General features: G+C 41.7%; 1 pseudogene; it reads left to right on the top strand.

Moving 5' to 3' along the window:
• Positions 1–634: 634 nt before the first annotated feature.
• Positions 635–15,187, top strand: LOC101639850 (annotated as a pseudogene).
• The last annotated feature ends 678 nt before the right edge of the window (positions 15,188–15,865 follow it).

The raw sequence follows: 15,865 nt of genomic DNA, 5'->3' as shown, positions 1-15,865 counted from the left end.
ATACTTCAAACATTTTGTCAAAGCGTTTCTTCTTTTCTTGATTGAGGTAGGAACATTTTGTTCTTTTGCTGAATGAACGCTTTGCTTATTTGGGAGCAAATGTGGTTTTACATACCCTAAATCTAACCATAAATCCTTCTAAAAATGCAAACTGAAAGCACACTTTCCTTCTCATTAAATTCCATTATACCAATAGAAAGATCTAAGTATAATCGTAACAGGATTCAAGCAGAGCTGTACCCAAGAATACAGGACAGCCGGTAAACAGTACAACATGGGAAGGTTGGGGAAGGTCTGCCTCTCCAAATGAACTTGACAAGCAATCTTAATGGGAAGTAAAATTGATACACAAGGCTAGTTGTTTCCATCGAACTAACAGCCATGGAGCCTGCAGATTATTATTATTATTTTAGAGGAAATGGATACAATATAAAAATGCCGCTAAATACTATTTCTATAGAATAATGTGAATGCTTTTTGAGAAGCTGCATCATTAAGCGGTGTTTTCCTGTACATTAGCAAATAAAAACTTCATAGACTTCATAAGCTCAGGTGAGTAGTTACAAAAAAACGATGAGAGCTACCACGAAGGAAGGATGGCAGATTTGGGGATCTTCCTGAGGATGAGGGCAAAGACTTCATCATGAGTGAAAATGGGAAGGAAATCACCCACCGACTGAAAGAAAAAGCAAAGAAACAGAAAGCCCATGGCTTTCATTCCAAGGAGAGTTCTCAAGCTTGGATGTCTGGCGATTGTGACAGCGTGGAGCAGGATAGCGATGACCCTGAACCTCAGCACTCTGCTGAAGGCTGGATTCTCTTTGTCACTGGAGCTCATGAGGAAGCCACCAAAGAAGACATACATGACAAATGTGCATAGTATGGAGAAATAAAAAATATCCACCATGACAAATGTGCATAGTATGGAGAAATAAAAAATATCCACCTCTACCTGGAGAGGTGTACAGGATACCTGAACCGGTAGCTTTAGTTGAGTATGAACCATACAAGGAGACTCAGCCTGCCAAAGAGGGACTCAATGGCCAGGATTTGATAGGACAACCCATCAGTGTTGACTGGTGCTGTGTTTGGGGTCCGCCCAAGAGCAAGAGGAGAGGTGGCCAGAGATGCAGCAGGAGTGCAGACCAGACGAGTCCTGACAGATCCTTTCTGCAGAGGTTCCACTTGAGCATACAGTCTTGGAGAAATTGGGCTAGGTTAAAATCTACTATGTTTATATCTAATTCCTTGCCAGCTATGAGTTTGAGTTCTCAATAAATGTCCCATTTCTCCTTCCCAACCCCACCCCTAACCAAAAAACTAAACAAACAAACAAACAAATTACCTTTGATTTAAAGATAGTTCTTGGATTTCAACCAGGGAAAGAGAAAGATGAGAGAAGAAAGAAATATTGCTATGCAATATTAGAAACCATCTTGAACAAAAAGATCAAAATGTGAAGCTATTATTTCTCAACTTATCTTCCATATGGGTCTATCCACAACCAAAGACAGTGTTTCTAACGCTCTAATCCTTCCCTGAAGAATTATGAACTCTTTGATTTGCACCATATCAAAAAACCGATTACTACATGCACACACACACACACACACACGCACGCACATGCACACACAATGAACAGCAAAATGACAGCAATAAATCCACATATATCAATAGCAACACTGAATGCTAATGGATTAAATGCACCAGTCAAGAGGGAGAGAGTAGCAAACCAGATCATAAAGCTAGACCCATCAATATGCTGCCTACAAGAAACACACTTAGATACAAAGACAAAAATAAACTAAAAATAAAGTGATGTAAAAAATATATCAAGTTAATGGCAACCAAAAAAGAATCAAGATTGTCAATATTAAACCCTGCTAAAATAGACGTTTAGGCAAAATCCATCATGAGACACAAATAAGGGCATTATGTAATGATTAAAGGAATAATAGAACAAGAAAACATAACTATAATAAATGTATACACATCCAATGAATGATACTCAAAATACATCAATTACACTTACAGATCTGAAGAGGGAAATAGACAATACAACAAGAATATAAGGAGACTTCAATACACCATTCAAAGAGGAAGGACAAATCATCAGGAAAGACACAGAACTAAACAACACAGTTAATCAGCTTTACCTCCTAAACATACACAGAGGGCACCAATAACACCTACATATCGAACATTCTCTAGAATAGATCACATTTAGAACACAAAGCAAACCTTAATAAATTTTAAAATATTGAGATTGTACAATCCATTTTCTCAGCCCACAATGCTATAAAATTAGAAATCAACAATAGAAAGAACAAGGACAAAACACCAAATGCATAAAGACTGAACAACACATTGTTTAAAAACTACTGAGGACATGGTGAAATAAAGAATGAAATGGTTTAATTCCTTTAAATAAATGAGAACAAAACACAACTGTATTAGTCTAGGTACTTTAGAGAAACAAATCCACAGCAACTTATGTATAAGAGAGTTTATGTAAAGAAAGTGTGCATCACAAAAACATCCCAACCCAATGCTGCCCAAGCCCACAAGTCCAACATTAACCCATTAACCCAATACCAGTCCACAAAGTCCTCCACCTCACAAAACAGTGGCAGTGATGCCGACTGCAGGAGGAAAGCTGAGTCAGTGAACGTGTAAGCATCTCAGCACTAGCTGGGGTCTCCACATGGCTGCTCCAGCACCCAGGGCTGCATCGGGGTAGGTTCATGTGGCTTCTCCTTGGGGATGTCTTGTAGGAAGTCAATCTTGCAAGCTGAAGCAGGGAACTGCTAAGGCAGCTGCACCCTGGTACGACCATCACAAAGCAAGAGACCCCAGAACTAGAAAGGCGAGGCTCACCACCCATTTATCCTTCCGCCTTTCAATTAGCCCCACATGTGTTTATCCGCCAGGTTGGCACAATTAACTAACTCAACAACATACAAAAATCTTTGGGGCAGCAAAAGCAGCACTCAGAGGAAAAGATCTAGCCACAAATGTACATCGTAAAAGAAGAACAAACCCAAACCAACACCTTAATCCAGCATCTTCAACAAGTAGAAGAGCAATGAAATAACCCTTCTACTACCAAAAGAAACCATAAAAATTAGAACAGGAAAAAAATAATTGGAAAACAGAATAATCAGCAAAACAACACATTACTTCTATAAAATAATTCATAAAATGATAAACCACTGAGAACTTCACAAAGTAAAATAAAAGTCAATATGCAAATATCAAGAATAAGTAATGAAAAGGGTGGCATCAAAGCACTACCACGTGAAACTAAAAAGATAATACGCAAGTACAAAAGACTCTTAAATTTTAAAAGCTAGATGAAATGGATAAAATTTTTAAATGCACTGTCTAACCAAATCAAAGCAGACTGACATAGAAACTCCCAACAGACCCATAACAAAAAAGAACTAGACCTGCTCATTAAGACATTTCCAGTAACCACAGAAAGCTCTGAGGCAAACGGCTTCCCTGGGGAATTCTACCAAACGTTCAGAGAAGCTCTGACGCCAAGTCCACACAAACTATTCTTGAGTACAGAACAAAAAGCAAACTCATCTTACTGAGTGAGCACAACGCTGATACCGACACCATCCGCAATATCGCCAAGACGGAAAACTGCACATCGATAGCCCTTATGAATGTAGATGCCAAAATGTAAACAAAACCTTGGCCAAAAGAATCTAGCAATGTATCATAGCTAGATAGATTATAGATAGATGATAGATAGATAGATAGATAGATAGATAGATAGATAGATAGATAGATAGGTAGATACACACACACATATACCATGATTGAGTGGGATTCATACTAGATATGCAAGGATGATTCAACAGTAGACAAACCATCAATGCAATCTAGCACATAAACAAACAAGAGCTGAAAACCACATGATCATATCAAGCAACACAGAAAACGCATTATGACAATATCCAACACTCATTCCTGATAAAAACACCTTAACAACATAGGAATAGAAGGGAAATGTCTCAACACATCTAAGGCCATATATGGAAAACCAATGGCCAACATCTCACTCAATTGAGAAAAACTGAAAACATCCACCTTGTGAACAGGACCCAGAAAAGGGAGACCCCTTATCACCACTCTTATTTAACATCATGCTGGAGGTCTTAATCAGAGGTATTAGGGAATAAAAAGAAATCAAAGGAATCCAAATAGACAAAGAAAAAGTGAAAATCTCATTAACTGCAGATGATACGATGTTAGACATAGGAAATCCCAAAGACTTGACAGAAAATATTGAAAATAATTTTTTAAATCCCATACTATGGCAGTATATATGATTAATATATGAAAATCAATAAAATTCCTGTACACTAACAAAGAGAGTCTGAATAAAGGAAATTGATAAAAATAATACTATCCTTAATAGCTGCCCGAAAGGTGACATAGTTAGTAGTAAACCTCTTCAGAGAAACAGAAGACTTGTACATCGAAAACTACAGAAGAGCACTGCAAGAAACCAAGAGAGGCCTGCATAATCGGAGGAATAGTCCATGTTCACACATAGGAAGGTGTAAATTGTGAAAATGATAATACTATGTGCAATGGTCAGATTTTATATAAATTGCACCTGTGTGACGGTAAGGGTAGAGTCCAACCTATCAATCAGGTCACAGCCTAATGATATCTCCTTGGGGATGTGGCTTTTAAAACAAAAATTTTTGTGTGGGGGATGCTGGGGACCTTTCTCACTCTTCCCCTTCTCTTTCCTGCCTCACTGGGCCCTGTGTCTCATGCCTGCGGATGACCCTGAGTGCTGTCAAGGCTTTGCCATGTCCCTGGACACCTTGGATACATGCAACTCTGCACCCACCAGCCTGTGATCTCCCAGCTTCCTGCGTCATCAACTGGCAGCATGAGTCTGAAGGGTCTCAAGCAAGCACCTGACCCATGGACTTAAGTTTGACTGGGCCACTTCCTCAAGATAAAATTCTTTTTTGATAATAAAGTTCTTTCATATATGTTTATATGTGTGTCCTGTTTCTCTAGAAAACTCAGTCTACTGCACTAGCTATCTCTAAATACAACACAATTCTGAACCAGTCCCAACTTCATTCTTTCCACCTAAAGACAACTGATAGTCAACAAAGGGCCAAATAAATAAGTAAATGAGATAAATATAGCCTCTTCAACAAATGATGCTGGCAAAATTTTATTTCCATCTGTAGAAGAACAAAGCAAGACCTATCCTGTATCCCATATACAAAAAGAAACTCAAGATAGATCAAAGATTTAAAGGTAAATCCCAGAGCTATAAAGATCATCAGTGAAAAAATGGGAACAAACTAAAAGGCCCTATTGCAGAGCATAGACATAATATCAAATATAACACAGAAAACTCACACAGTAGATGACAAAATACTTCATCCTAAGAATGGCGGTGGGGGGAAATTTTGGGCAATGACACCACAGACAGAGGACTAATGTTTAAAATCTGTAGAAAACTGCAATATCTCAATCCAAAAAAGGACACGTATCCTATTTTTAAGTGGGCAAAGGACATGAACAGGCAGTTCATTAAAGATGAGATCCAAATGCTCACTATGACTAGCCATCCAGGTGATGCAAATCAAAGCGACAGTGAGATGTCACCTTACAACCAGCGGTTCTCAACCTGTGGGTCATGACCCCTTTGGGGGTCAAACGACCCTTTCACAGGGGTTGCCCAATTCATAACAGTAGCAAACTTACAGTTATGAAGTAGCAACAAAATTAATTTTATGGTTGGGGTCACCACAACATGAACTAAACATGTATTAAAGGGTAGTGGCATTAACACAACATGTATTAAAGGGTCGTGGCATTAGGAAGGTTGCGAGCCACTGCCTTATCTTAACACCAATAGGCAAATTAAAGAAGACATAAAGCAACAAGTGCTGGAGAGAGTTCAGAGAGATTAAAACCCTCATACACTGTTGATGGGACTGTAGAGAAGTGCAGTCACCGTGGAAAGCAATGAGGTGCTACCTCACACAAGTGGGACTCTCCGTCCCTCAGGCTTGCAGTTCCTCTGCTGGGGATGTGCCCTCAAGAAGAGTTAGGGCGTGAACAGGCACACGCACAACCGTGCTCATCACAGCAGGGTTCACAATAGCAGAATAAAAACTGCCTCAATGCCCTCCAAAAGAAGAATTGGCAGAGACGCCTTGGTGCTTAGACATGTGGAATACCATGAATCGCTGGAAGAACCAAGAAGCACCGACTGACATGGACCGACCTAGAGAACATCACTCTTCGTGCAATGAGTCCATCAAGAAAGGACAACTGTTGCAGGAGACCAGGCTTACATCCCAAAAGGAAGAGACTTTGGAGATTACCAAGGAGGGGAGGGGAAGCAAGGGAAGATGAAGCAATATGTTGGAGCCTTGACACTTGGGTGAAGGGGAAGAGAGTAACCCACGAGAGAGGGAAGATAAATCAAAGGAGAAAGGGTAGGGAAAGCGAGTAGGGTACGTGGTTTAAACTGTTGAACACCACATCAATGACCTGAAATGTAAAACCCCACCTAATTCACCATAATAATGTTTAAAACAGATGGTCTTCTTTCATCCATTTCTGGATGTCAACCAGTTTTCTTAACACATAGAGGCTGACAGTCGTCCTCTCGATTAATCTTTGCATCCTTCATGACCTTCCTTAAAATGTTTGTTCACCTAACAGCTATTGTTTGATGTGGGACAACATTCATTCCCTGTCGCACACGATCTTGTTGCAAAGCTTCTAGTATTTGCAAAAATACCCACAAGAGTTTTGTAAAACAATGGGTATTAATCTCAAAATTCTTGTTTTTCATTGCAACTTTTCTTTTTTTCCCTTGTTTTCGTTTTTAAGATCATTTTATTGGAGTTTCTTACAGCTCTTATAACAATCCACACATCAATTATCTCAAGCATATTTGTACATATGTTGCCATCATTACTTTCTAAACATTTACATTCTATTTGAGCCCTTGGTATCATCTCTTTTTATCCTCCCTCCCTACCTCCCCGCCTCATGACCCCTTGATAAATTATAAATTATTTTCATTTCCATATCTTACACTGACCTCTGTCTCCCTTCCCCCGTGGTTTCTTGGCCCCTCCTCACCCCACCTTCCTCCTACCCTCCTGGTATCACTACTCCCATTTCTATGCCTGAGGGGTTTCCTTGCATCTTTTCTGGAAGGCATCCCAATTGCACTGAGACAAGGGCATTCCTGATTGCAGAGATAATGCGTCCACGCATTTGTTTGGGACATACACATGCATGGGTGATCTGAAACCCTGGTGGACATGCTTTTTGACTTACCCTAATAAATGACGAGAGAGGATAAATCTAAACAAACGAAAGAAAAGAATAACTGGACAAAACAGGGAGAGGGGAAAAAGAGAAGGGGAGGAAGTAGGGAAGCTTGATGGAAAAGGATAGAGTGAAATGTGGAAGCTACGGGTACTGACGGTGCAGTTACTGAAAGAGTGAATTTTCAGAGTCGATCAGCAAAAAGTTAGAAAGCACAGGTGTTTCTGTAATTGTGATACATGGGGAAAATTCACACTGTTAAATGAGCCTCAAATTCTCTCTTCTACCTGCATGATACAGAAGCACACTGTTAGTGCGCTGGGCTATCATCATGAGGATGCCAGAGTAAATGCATGAGGATGGAAGACTTGTGAGATTCTTCTGCTTTGTGCTCCTTTCGTACTGAAGTATGAAAGGTGTACATTTATATTTCCATGCAGCACATGGGGCACACATGTTGCACGTTTTAGTTCGGCAATTTTAAGAATATGCCATTATTTTTATCAGACGGTTATTTTTAAAGCATGATAAAAATTCAGTGATAATTTTCTTCATGGAGAAATAGTTTAAATGTTAAATATTTAAATCTAGTTCATGGATCTTTAAATGAGAAGTCGGGACTAGAAAAAAGGAAGCCATTTTTGCAAAGGCTCGTCAACAGGTCTTGGAATGACAGGTTAGGATTCTGAAGAGGGAGACAGAAAACTGAGGAAGATAATCTGTCCTTCCTTTACAAAACCGCAAGGGGAACAAGCAGGTTCCAGATTAACTGTGCTACACAGTCATTTAAGAAACATTTATTGTTTTATGAAATTACTGCTTACAGGAGGACATGCAATATCTGAATGTCTGTAACAGCAAGTCATCCTAAAACTTACACAGCTTCTTTTTCTCTTCATTGAAATTTCGGTTTACACTGTGTGTTTATGTCTTCACTGAAGGAGAAACTTTGGAGAAGAATTTCCTATCTCCTCCATGTTCGCTCATTCTGACCACAGGATTAGAAAGATTTCTAAAATCTTAGCCTAAACATATGCAGATTCCTATTTCTAAAAGTCCATGCGATTTATTCTTTTGGATCTCAATTCATCAATCCCTAAACGGAGAAATATAGAGAAAATGTACACATTATGGTTTTGCTTGCCTGCACACTATTATCCACATTTAAAGATTTGTTTAAAGAGAATTCATATACAAAGAGATTCATACGAATGTGCATACAAGATGGGGAAAATTCAAAGGGAGAAAATGTTATGGAAATTTTTTTCTAAGAACACCATTTCTTACATCTGCAGCAGTTAAGATATTCTTTTTTGAACTTTTTTCTTTTCTACTACCAATGTAGTATACAAAGAATAATTATATATGTACAGTGTTGGTGATCTTTTCTCTTGATATTTATTTCTACCTAACTGGAGAGTTACAATTGCAGTGGGATGTTGGCCGCTCAGATTGTACAAAAACAGCTAAGTCTAAAGGAAGCGGAACATCAGGAGAAAGTGGACGTCGTAGAACAGGGATCTGATCTACACTTCAGGGGTAGCAGGGAGGGCTAACGGGAAGTAATGCTTTACTTCTTTTAACCTGGTTTATTAACACGTCTTCAATCAATTTATTCCCTTCTAACATTTAAACTCATGTATAAATCATCTAAGGGTTAAATAATGCCATTACTCATTTGTGCTTTGTGATCATTTAACCATATATGCCAGTATTGCCCCAAATTCCTGAATCTTCCTCTTTAATTATTTATCAAATAACTATGAGGGTTGGGTTTCCATCTGCACTTTGATTTCCTGATTGGGTAGGAGGGGGGAGGAAGGCCCTCATTTCTTTTTGGTTTTGCCTTGTTGTATAACAAAAGGAAACCCGGGCGGCTGGAATGGTCCTTCGGCTTTGCCTGCTTCCTCTGGAGAGCACTGTGAACCTTACCACTCAGACGCGCATGTTGTTTCCTGGGGCCCCTATAAGTGGCAGAAGAAGGCAACGGACAGCACTGATCTCCTCGTTTGAGCTCTTCGTCAAATCGGCTCTAAGATTTAATCCGTTTACAGGGTGAGATGTGTCCTTGCTAAGAATATCTTACCACTCCATTCAGTCTCATTCTCTTTTAAACCTACATACTTGACGAATTAGGAGCCAGCTGCTATGCAGAACGATTGCAGTTCATGGCAACCTGGTGTAGGTCTGAGACGAACTGTGTTCTCTTGGCTCCTTTTGCTCAGGACAGGATACACTTCGGCCTCCAACATATTTGGTTGTCAGCTAAGCATGTTAAGCATTTGCACCACCCAGAAACCCCCGCGTGCAAATGTGTCGTTATTGTTAGGTGCCATCCAGTTTCAATTTATGTCACCCCACGCACAACAGAAAGGAACATTGCCCAATCCTGAGCCATCGTCACAACCGTTGCTAGGTTTGAGTGAATTCCTGCAGGTGCTGTGTCCATCCATCTCCTTGGGCCCTCCTCTTTTTCACTGATCCTGTTTCATCAGGCATGGTGTCCTTCTCCAGGGCCTGGTCCCTCCTCCTAGGCCCAAAGTTTAAGAGGTGAAATTTTGCCATCTGTGATAGTTAGGTTTTCTGTGCCAACTAGGCTACTGTAGGAACATGTGGGCAGAGTGTAATCGGGTCACAGCTTGATTGGAGGATGACCAAGATAAATGGCCCTTCGAGGCTGCCATCCTGGTGATCAGCTTACCATGCTGCCTGAGTTAGCTGTTCTGCCTCACCTGTGTGCCGTGCTACCTGTGGGCCTTGAAGTGCTCGGCTCCACCTGGCCAAGGCAACCAAGGAACCACAATGTACTGTCCCCAGGCTGGACTGCTCCACGCCAAGCCCTGCCCACCCTTCCATGTCTGCTCCAGCCCACCTTTCTGCATCGCTACATCATGAGGCTTGGCTGAGACTGCTTCACCTTACTGCTCCACTGACCTTTGCCACACCTCACTACGTCAGCTTCCCATGGTCTGCCTCCTTGGCCTTGAGCCGGTGGCCCTGTGAGTTAGAAAGACCTTCAGTATATTAACTGTCCCGCGAAAGTAAGCTGAACTGAGCTCTCTGACCAACAGGGACTAATTTGCTGTTGTATTCTTTTTGACAATATAAATCTATATATATCACCATAAGTGTCCTGGTCTTTTTTCTCTAGAGAACCCTGCCTAGCACACCATCCTTAGTATTAAGGAACATTCTGACTGAAGATTTTATGTCAACTTGCACTTACAAAGGGGTGGAGTCCAACCTGTCAATCAGGTCACAGCCTGGTGATGCCTTCTGGGAAGTGTGGCCATTTTATGAGAGACACTGGGGGCCACTCCTGTTTTTCTGTTCCTTCACCTTCCTACTTGGTGGACGCTGTGCCTACCTCCAGGGGCAGCCACATAGGAGCCACCCAACCCTGTGAGCTCTCAGAGCTCTGCCATGTTTCCACTAACCTTGGATTGACGCAACTCTGCACCCACCAGCTTGTGATCTTCTCGCACCCTGCTTCACCTGCGTCATGCATCATTTGTCTGTAGTTACGTGAGGCTGAAGAGGGCTCTAGCTATCACTGGACCCATGCACTTAAGTTAGACTTGGGTGCCTTGTGGATATGTTTATTCCTTGATGCAAAGTTCTTTCTTATACATACATGAGTGTCATTAGCATTGCTTCTCTAGACAACCCAGCCTACCAGAGGCTCCTTTGTTCATTCTTCCAGCAGTCCCTGGTAGTCTTAATATTCTTCACCAATGGGTATATATATGGTTTGCGATAAGAGTTGTACAAGCCCACAATAAAGTGATTTAAATTAAAAAAATTCTTCACCAATACCATAGATCAAAGGTGGAAGAACAATCGATTATTCTTCAATCTTCCTTATTCATTGTCCAGCTGTTGCATGATTATGATGCAATTGAAAATGCTATGACGTCAGTCAGGTGAGCTTTAGTCTTCAGAATTATTTCTTTGAGGGTCCTCTTCAATTTGTCATTTCTAGCACAGTAAACCCTATGATATTCCGACTCAAAATGTGTCATACCAGTCCATTTCTGCTCAGGAATGCCTAGGCTATTGGTCTTTATGCATTCCATGTTCACATTTGAGCACAATGGAATGGTGTGCTAGCTGTATCTGACCTCCTCTGCCTACACAAAGAATGTCCAAATCCCCACTAGCACAAGGCTGTTTCTATCGGGTAGAGGTCAGCCAAGCCTTCAGCATCCATCCTTCCTTCCCTTATTCTGACCACCAACCATCCTTCACCCAGTAGTCTACTTCTCTGCTGGGTTCAATACTTCATTGTGATGACTACACAGAACCCATCAACAATACTCATGATTCTAAGGTATATTGGGGAAGCTAACAGCTTACAAAATGTTAAGGATACAGTTCTTTTGCTTACAGTGCCTCTTCTCAGCCATGCTGGCAGGCATGTCTCCCTCTGGTCATCAACCACTCAGCCATGTGTTCCCTGGCTTGTTGCTTTATTCCATGTGCCAGGACACCCACCCACTGCTCTGCCTCACAGTCTCGGTGCAGCTCCATTGCTCTGTCTCATGGTATCGGCGCTGCAGTCTCTGGTGCCTCTGCTACCGTCACCTTCACGCAGGGATCTCACATGCACTCCTCTGGTGGTTCTCCTTTCAAGCCGGTCATTTTATTCTGTTTCTGCTTCTGAGATGGCTCACTTTTATTCCCAGCACAACGGGGAAACCTACCAATCTCTGAGTTAGAGTCCTCTGCACCCTATCTGTGTACTCCCACTCAGACATTTGGTGGGAGGTTCCGAATACAGATAGGAGAGCCATACCACATAAGGTCCTTTCTCTGTAGGCAACTTTTGATTTTCCTAAATCCACCCTTTCCATAATCTGATGATTAGTGGTTGTTGCAGCTGTTTCTTCCCATTTTGAATTTTGCCACATCAGCCAATGAAGATCCCAAAAGCTTTGCACGGTCCACATCATGGAGTTGGACTCTACTCTGAGAAGGCAGTCATATTCAGATCAGTTTCCAATCGGAGACCTCATCTTCTAGCACTATCCCAATGTCCTGCTACTATTTTAAGATTGTAATAGATCACCACATCCTTCTTCCCACTTTTAAGTCTGGAAGCTCCACTGGAGCTTCATCATGAGGGACCCTGTTTGCATTTCAAATACTGGTGGCATCGCTTCCAGCATCCTCCTAATCTGCAAGCCAACAAGAAACAGCACCTGACAGGTCAGTGGTGAGTATACACATCCCTACTGACTGACGGGCGTCGTCTAGGTTTTACCCCCATGTCACCTAGTTCTGGATTTCCAGTTGCGTCTTTGAAGAACAGCAGGATGCGTCCGAATCAACTGACCAGCCGTGAGTGGTTTTGTTTTATTTCATTCCGCTGGCAGCCCAGGTTCCTCCCAAGGTAGAGGGACAGAAGTCCAGCCACAGTCTGCATAGTGTCCTAATCCTGAATACGAGTATCACATCTCTACAACAGGTGCTGCGACCAAAGACCAAGACCAATTCTAACTGTTGCCGCACTTTTTTCACGAGCTCGTAAATGAGAATTTGAGGCATGCTTGACTCAGAGTTTGAGATCCGTTGAATTGACAGATGTCAACGAAACCGGGAAAGTGACTGGTTTCTGTGCTGGTCGGTCATCAGTGAGGCTGTAGATCAGATGGCAACCTGCTGGTTGTTAGCACCACTCTGTCTTCCCAACACACCCAGCGAAGCTCCCATTTGCTGACTAGAAATTCGGCATTTGGGGTCGACTGGTGATGCAGTGCAAAGACGCCTGTTCTGTTCCTCTGCTCACGAATAAGCCGTGCCAACCGGCACCTACTTACTTATGGGATACATGGAAATAAAGGCTAATCACGGTTCGCTAATAATTTGAAGCAGCATAAGTGGAGAAAAACAACAACAACAATATTTAACATTGAGAAAAAGACAACTTTATGCCCAACTGCATAAAGGATAAAGCACTCACTTCAGGGAGCATAGAATACATTAAACTGGTTTGTAACCAAAAGATACTCATTTCTTTAAACGGATCTTTTTTTGCCTTGTATTTCCCCATAAAACCCAGGAAGTTATGGATTAACTCAAGCAAACAGAACAAAAACGGAACCCAGAGAAGGTACAGTAGCTACTTTCTTGAAAACAAAACACTCTTTCCGTCCCTACCATGTGTCTGAATTCTTCCTCCGGGCAAGCTGGACAGCTGCACTGGCGGTTTTCAGTCATGGGTTGTAAGCCCCACCTGGCTAGATCTGTTTAGCAGACAGCTGGCAGAATTAAATAAAAAGAACAGGACACAAAATGATTCCCAAAAAAAAAAAAAAAAGCTGAGAGAATACTTTTTGGATGTTTTAGCCTTTTAGGGGTTTATGACTTTTTCGGTACTTTTATTCCTGCCTATATTCACATAGTGCTATCTGTGACTCGATCTGGTGGGTATTTTCCATCCATTATAACTCCATGACGGAGGTAAATGCAGCAGAGATGAAAACATCAAGTAAGCATGTCTCAAACGCCTTTTTTTTAACGTTAGAAATACCAATTATCAGTTTATAAGTCCCCAAGAATGACATCAGTTTTACATTAGCTTTTTTTCCCCCCCCTACATTTTCTTTGCTATTTTTTAAAGCCAATAAAATAGATTTTCTTCATCTGGAATGTTCTTTCTAGCTTAAAGATAAGAAGGAGTCTAAATTGTGGGAATGGCATCCTTCTGCATCTGTTTCTCTTACAAACCTATCAAATATCTAATTTTTGGCATGACTACTGGCTCCGACAGGGGGATGACATAAACCAGCTTGGTGGTTACATGTTTCACTTTTAATCTTATGGAAATAAAAATCAGCACTGAAATGTCCCTTTACATGTGACAATTTGGGACTCTTTTCCAAAAGCCTCTGCAAAGGGGGCATTAACCTGGTTAAGCTTAACACACAGCATATGCAGAAGTGTCATGCATTCTTATGCTAAAGGCACAAGGCAAACCTGCCTTCAGTAGAGCTTTGTTCCCATCTGAAGAAGCAGGAATTACAAACAATGAGAAATGTATATTGCTCAGTGGCTGCAAAATACCAAAGAAGGAACAAAAATGCATTTGAGAATCAGGGAGATTAAGGAGCTCACTTAATAACCAAACATCTTCTGTGTGTTTTGTCTCTTTCCATAAATACAGCAGGCCTCGTAAAATATTTCAACCATCCTGGGTTTCGCTCCTTAGTATGAGGAGAATTCTGGCTTCTTGCGAAACACAATGAATATAATAAGAGAGGCTTAAAAAACCCAAAATGGCTTGGGCATGCTTCTGATTGAAGCAACCCCATGCAAATGAATTCCAACTGCTTCTAAAGGAGCGAGGGAGACGGGGATATTGGTTTCGCAGAAGACAGCATGGTAGAGAAACAAGGCTATCGCCTAGCAGCTGACAATAACCCGTTACTACACCGAGGGTAAAACTAACTCAAAGTTCAAATCCATTACAAAGCACAGAAATATATCCACCAGGAAGGACTAGGCCAAGAGCCTCTTACTTGCTTTAATTCATGACTTAATCCTTGCTTTCCCAGAGCAAAAGCCTCCCTTGGCCCCTCTCCACTCCGCCTATGCATCTCTGTGCCGGGTAGACTTCCTGGAGCCAGGCACGAGCTGTTCACTGCAGATCATGCCTGGTTCCCAGAGCACTGATATCAATATCTTACACTTCAAATACAAAGGAGGCCTGCGCATGTTTAATCCCCCAGCCCTCGGTAAACGGAGGAGTGTGGTCTCTCGGGAAGCTCTTGGCATCAAGCAGAAAGATAGTGTTATTGTGTATGTTTTCACACGGCTAGCAAAGCGGGTATCCGTCGAAGACTAAGGAAAGGAGAAGAGAGGCAGAAGGTCATTCTAGATTTCCATCTGACCCTCAAACACAATCCAATCTTGGCTGTTACCTAGCAGGATTTTATTGCACTTGATAGATATGATCACATGTCTCTAGCCAGATCACTGGAGCCCTGGCATCGCAGCACTCAAGGGCTCACTGCTAACCCAAAGTTCAGTAGTGCTACCTTACTGGCCACTCCACTGGCAGAAGGTGGGGCTGTTTGTGTCAATGAAGCTTTACACCCTTGGGAGTCTCTGGGGACAGTGCTTCTCTGTCCTAGAGGGTTGGTAGATGACGTCAGTATGAGTCCAAATAAACTCCACAGCAATTGTTCGTGGAACTCGACCACCACACCCCGTGCCTCCTCCGTGTGCCGCTGGCTCAGCAGAATTAAAAATGATCAAATAACACGAACAGTCTTTCCTTCTCTTCCTATTACTAGGCTTCCACTCACTCTTTCCTTCTGCCCAAGGAGAAGAAAGGGAGAAGAGTTCTTTGGAAGTTATATATTTTGATTGAGAATTATTCAGTAACTTTCTTATATGGGTTCATCGAGTCTGTCCTGGACCAAGTTGCATCTCAGCAACTTCTTTACTAAAGAAAATCAGTTCTTTTTTGCTTCTTCCAGTAAAGTGAATTCTGATGAATTTTAAGAACACAGCCCCCTAC

Source organism: Echinops telfairi, unplaced genomic scaffold, assembly GCF_000313985.2.
Source record: "Echinops telfairi isolate 266 unplaced genomic scaffold, ASM31398v2 ScPeMD7_4;HRSCAF=17, whole genome shotgun sequence".
Lineage (NCBI taxonomy): Eukaryota > Metazoa > Chordata > Mammalia > Afrosoricida > Tenrecidae > Echinops > Echinops telfairi.
The sequence above is the reverse complement of the archived record's forward strand: the minus strand, read 5'-3'. Positions and strand labels throughout refer to the sequence as shown.